The sequence below is a fragment of the Apium graveolens genome, chromosome 7, assembly GCF_009905375.1.
Source record: "Apium graveolens cultivar Ventura chromosome 7, ASM990537v1, whole genome shotgun sequence".
Classification (NCBI taxonomy): Eukaryota; Viridiplantae; Streptophyta; class Magnoliopsida; order Apiales; family Apiaceae; genus Apium; species Apium graveolens.
The window spans coordinates 119,331,100-119,337,309 of record NC_133653.1 but is presented as its reverse complement, the minus strand read 5'-3'; the positions used below and the strand labels follow the sequence as shown (position 1 = coordinate 119,337,309).

General features: G+C 35.1%; 1 non-coding gene across 1 annotated transcript; it reads left to right on the top strand.

The window, feature by feature from the left end:
* The first annotated feature begins 5,819 nt into the window (after positions 1 to 5,819).
* Positions 5,820 to 5,926, top strand: LOC141676336 (small nucleolar RNA R71). Its single transcript, XR_012556933.1, has one exon. It is a non-coding gene; the product is annotated as a small nucleolar RNA R71 (small nucleolar RNA).
* Positions 5,927 to 6,210: the final 284 nt, after the last annotated feature.

Below are 6,210 nucleotides of genomic sequence, written 5' to 3'. Positions count from 1 at the left end.
GCCCAAGCCAGGCCTTTGAGCCACATCAAGCTTGTGAGATGCCCTTAGGTCAGGAGAGTCTTGTGTAAAAATTTTGAAGAAAAACTTGTAGTTTAAGAGTGTCTAATGCACTCAAGAAACCTTAGTTACCATTCTGAAATTTGCACCAGTGAGCACTTTCACTTATCACATAGTTTTAGGACACTTAGAAGTGAGTATAAGGTCGACCACCATAGTTGTAAGATAGTATAAGGTCAGTAGAACAAAAGGCACAAGTGAGGGTCAATAGGTTTTGGATAATTTAGGAAAGGCACATTGAGTTAGGAAGCCCAAATTCGAAGACTTCGTTTAGTTAGCGACCAAGTAACTTAAGTGGTGAGTCGAGATCATCCAAGCCTAGTGTGGCATTATGGTGTATATGATGTTATTTGGTATTAATATACGATATGTGATTATGTGGCTACGTGTGTACATTTGAAAATATAAATGTTGGATATGAATTAAGTGTGTATAGGCCTAAGTGCCATCCATGTTTAATTTCGGGTTGTAAATAGGTTAAGATGGTAAGAATATATTATAATGAGGATTATTATTATTTATGTAGGATCTCGAGACGAGGGAAAACTTGCCATAAAAGTCGAGTGAAGCTCCAGTTGTTGCTCCTACCAGTCAGACCAGACCAGTCTATCTCAAGGCAAGTGATTCAACTTGACCTTCGCATTTACTGTAACCAGTTCATATATATATCGATGCAATTATCCTGAGTCATTTTGATATATTTAAATCAAGAGTATCTTTTGTTTATCTTTGAGTTACATAGAGATGCCATGAACCCTCGAGTACGTATTGCAAGTAGTTCAAAAGTCTTTCATGATAGTTTAATGCCATGATAAAATAGAGATGTGTTATAATACCTTATTGATCCTTTTGATTATCATGCTATTGATCCCTGAGAAATCTTGATGTTGCACCCTGATGCTTTGATTCAACTCTTGAAATAACCTCGATAGAAACTTTATCTTGATATCTAAAAGCCAATCTTTTCTTAAATTCATTCATGATTGTTTGATAACCCTATCCTTACCCTAAAGCTTGATGCCCTGTTATATCTTGAGCTGATGATCACTTCCTTTATATTTTAGCACCTCTATCCTATTGGAACCAGTGATGCTTATCTCCTTGATGTTCTAATACCTATACCTTGTCTACAACCATTGCTTTAAGCCTAGTTTGGCATTACTCTTTCATATTATCCAATAGCCTTGCTTAATTTCCTTGTCAAAATTCTTGTTTATGGAAATCTCTCGATTACCCTAATATAGTAAAGTCTAGTAGATCATGGCCCTGAGATTTAGAGTCAGAATTCCAGTGTTTCAAGTTGATCTATAATCCCCTGATAAAAATGATTTCAGTCAAAAGAGATTTTGTCATAAATCGGCATCAGTTTTCGAAATGAATAAAAGGTGGATTTTTCAGTCCCAAAGGGGGACAAATGTTTTCTTGAATGGTGGATCTGGACTGAGACGCGAGTCCTTTCCACACTTATATTAGGCTTAAAAGTTGCCTAGGGATTCCCAATAATGTTTTAGAACCCAGCGAGGTTCGGGATTACTTCGCGGCTGATCACCGGCTGTAATCCGTAGCGTCATAAAATGATTTTGATTAAGAATGGTTTTAAAATTTGTTTTGATGCAAGCAAAATGATGCCAACTCACATATGTTTTTATCTTTCGATTATCATTGGTTATGTCATTCCATTGTCATTCCTAAAGGTATATCTCGATTTATGCTTTGCGTTGTATTGTTAGCACTTGTTGAGCTTTTGGCTCACTTCTTGCTTTACCCTGATATTACAGCTAGCAGCCATGGTTAGATTCAAGCAGACTGCCCGTAAGACCTGTGATGCTGACGCTTATGTTCGAGCTCAGGTAGAATAAGTAATAATAGTTGTGTGAGGACTCGGTATTTGTAATCAGATGTAATAGTTGGTAGTGTTGGGCTGTTCCAAACCCTAAACTGTAAGATCTTGGATTTTGGTTGTGTAATACTCATTAAAATGATGTAATAGCTATAATTATTTTGCTATTTAAGTTGGGGGTGTGACATATATATATATATATATATATTTATATATATATGAATAGTTTTCAAAACTATTATTCGAATAAGATTTATTCGATAACTTTATTTTACTTAATGAATATTATTTTGAATATTCATTCGAGGGCTAATGACTCTGTTTATTTTATTATTGAATATTATTTTGAATATTCATTCGAGGGCTTATGACTCCGTTTATTTTATTATTGAATATTATTTTGAATATTCATTCGAGGGCTTATGACTCCGTTTATTTTATTAATGAATATTATTTTGAATATTCATTCGAGGACTTATGACTATGATTATTTACTAAATAATATTCTTTATTTTATTAAAGAATAATGTGTCGATAATCAAACTTACTTTTGATTATTCAAATAAAGATATTACTTTCATATAAGTATATCTTTGGTTATTTAATATTCATTTCAAGTATAAGTTTTACAACTTCTACTTCAATTATTTTTATAAAGATTATTCTTTATGGGAATATTATTTAAATAATAATATTCAGATATTTTCTAATATATTGGGACTGATTTATTTTATTAAATCAGCATCACTCCAAACATTCTTAAAAATGTTTTCGAGTCTTCAAAATGATTTTAAAGGTTAGGGCGGATCCCAAACTCATTTTTATATTTAAGATCCTCCTTTCGAAGGGGATTTAAATACTCGCTCAAAACCTGAGGGATCCGGCTCTGTGGTGTGTTTCATATTCGCAACAAGGATGCTCTTTTGATAAAAGAGTTTTTGATTACTTACCCAACACTCGGGAAGTAAAATTCCCAGGAACAAGTTAATCCATTAATAGGCATCGCCTGGGAAATATCGGTGAGTTTTCCTTTCGAACTAGATACGACTTCTTGGTGGAGCCGTATCAACAAGTTTCTACTTGGGGAAAGGGGGGACGAGCTTTACATTTCAGAGTCATGGATTTCATCTGAACTAGGAGTGGCGTAAGTGATCGAGTGGCGCCGGCCCAGCCCTATTATATTAGCCCAAATGGCCTGGAAGTTCCGCTAAGACGGTACATTCCTTAGGAGTCCAGTGTTCGGTTAACAAGTAAATCCGACAGGTTCTCCTCTACATGTAGAAAATGGTGGGGTTGCACTACTACGACTGATCATCGTAAGTGGTCTTCCTGGCGCGGCAAACTCTCGTAATGAGTTCATCATCCAATTGGATATTTCTGCAATATTACCCAGAGCACTTCGATAGAAAGGCTACGGTTGGGTGATTGTTGAGTGTTGGCAGGGTCGAGTTTTCAAAATGATGTTTGCATCAAATAAAGTATCTCGTAACTTCATTTTATTTTGATGATATTTTAAAGATTGATTCTATACAAGTTTTGTCTTGTAGCTTAATCTATGGGAGGAACTATTTATACATTGAACGGTGGTAGTTCAAGTAGTATTCGGAAAAGATATAAGTATATTGGAGTATCTTGTAACTTCATCTTTTAAACCTATATCTAGTAAATGATTATCTTGTGCATGTCAAAGATTTTCAGAAAAACGTTGAGAAAAGGTTAGATATATGAGATCACCTTGCAACGATATTTTTATACAGTTATAAACTGGAACTCTGTGTATATTATACATGTCAGAGGATTTCAAAGATTGTGAAAAGTATATGTATATATATATATACTGAATATTTTGCGACTTGGTCGCGTTAAGATAACAAACTTAGTTCATTTCTTTTTGACCAAGACTTTCATGAGTACTATGAGAATGCTCATATATTGTTAATCATTATACATATTATTTTGGTGGCCTTGTTGCTCACCCTTGCTTTCTTCTTTCATCACACAACAACAGATAGAAAAGATGAACAGGACCAAGCTTCCAATTCGCAAGCGGTTAGGAAATGTTCCGCAGTTTTCTGGAAGCGTTGATGCCGCTGTAGCTGAGGTAGAAATTACCAATAGGCTAGACTTTCAACTTCTGATGTACCAGACTTATGTATCTATATGAATTGTAATAATAGAAAAGAAATGTAAATTTATTCAGAAACCCTTTTAAGGTGTAATGGCATATAATTTTGGAATAAAATGACTCGTGTTATTTTTGGATATTCATCTCTGAGACTATAACTTGTGGTGTGTGTGTTTATTGTGGGGTCACAGTACAGAGTAGTTGATTGTTTATTAAGATTGGGTGTTATTAAGGGAAATGGAACTCGTGACAACCCGGATCCCCGACCCCGGATTTGGGGGTGTTACAATTAGTGACAGTTTACTAAAATGAATAGAATCTCTTATTACACACTGTGTAAACCAGTAGTTAACTATCATATAAAGTTAACATTGGTCCTTTGTTAGATGTAACAATTTATAAGAAAAATATTATATTATCTCAAGGAAGAAGCTAAGCTCTTTATCAACAAAGAGCCTAGAAATTTTGTAGAAAAACATTCTTAATTTTAATATAAAATTAAGTGAGTTTTAAAAGATTTGTGTTCACTGTTACTGCTTATTTAATCACAGTTTTAACACATTTCACTGCAAGATTTAATTTACTTTGTTCATAACCATAAACACTTCAAGAAAAGCATAAAAACACAAAAACACATTCACCCCCTCTATGTGTGTAATTCATTACCTAACAAGTGGCATCAAAGTAGAATCTGAAAGTAAACAGAGTCAAGATCTTGGAAGAATGAATACACAGAAAATCAGTAGCATGAAAATCCCTACTTTTGATAAAACTAACTACACTCTTTGGAAGAAGAAAATGTTGTTGTTCATCAGGATGGCCAATCCACTATACATTCAGATACTCAAAAATGGGCCATTCACTCCAATGGTTAGAGTTGAGGAATCTAAAGATGGTGATATGATCATTCCAACTCATTATTCTCCTAAAGATCCTTTTGAGTACACTGAGCCTGAAAAAAAAAGTCTCCCTGGACAGTGGCTTGCAGTTGATCCTAATAGAGTCACTTGACAATGTAATGTACAATAACATTGTCAACAATGACAGTGCTAAGAAGATCTGGGAAAAGATTGAAATACTCTGTGAAGGAACTGAGGAAGTTAGATCTAATCAAAAAAGGATACTGATTTCACAGTATGAGGGTTTCATGGCTAAGCCAAAAGAAAGTATCACTGATGTGTTTGAAATGATTAAAAAGCTGATAAATGACTTGCAACTCCATGACAAATACTATGAAGCTGAAGAAGTGAACTTGAAATTTTTTCTTACACTCCCTGATCATTTGGAACAAAAAATTTCAGCAATCAGAGAAGGGGGAGACTTGAGCAAAATAACTCTGGAAGTTTTGTATGGAATCTTAAAAACATATGAATTAGAGATGATTCAAAGGAAATCATTAAGAGCTGGTCAGGGGCATGTTTTAGATGGTTAAAGTGCTCTAATTGTCAATGAAATCCGGACCTCTAATGATGAGCCAAGATCCCAGACTCCAGTTGCCTCAGCAAGTGAGCAAAGAAATAATGATTCACAGGAACAAATTATACCGGAATTAGAAGAAGATGAGTTCTACACCCTGGATGAACTTGATGAGCTTGATCAGTCAATGGCCTATCTGGCAAGAAAGTTCTCTAATATTAGAGTAAAGAAGCCAAGATTCTTCAAGGGTAAAGGACAATCATTCAACAAAGACAACAGATGGAAAGGAAAAGGGAAGTACACATCTGATAGCAAAAATGGTTACAAAACTGGATCTGTTGGTAGATCAAAAATAAGGTGCTAATGATCATCCAGTCAGGCATCCCATGATGAGGACACTTTCTAAGCATCTCCTTGTAGCGATCCCAAGCCTCACACAAAGATTCTCCCGATTGTTGCGCAAATTGAGTAAATGTGTTTCTAATTGCAGCTGTCTTCGCCATAGGGAAGAATTTAGTTAGGAAATTTTGAGCAAGATCCTCCCATTTGGTGATAGAACCTGGTGGTAGAGAGTGCAACCATCACTTAGCTTTATCCTTAAGAGAGAATTGGAAAAGCCTCAACTTAATAGCATCTTCAGAAACTTCATTGAACTTGAAAGTGTCGCAGATCTCGATGAAATCTCTGATGTGCATGTTGGGATCTTCTATAGGAGAACCCCCAAACTGAACTGAATTCGGTATCATCTGAATCGTGCTCGACTTGATTTTAA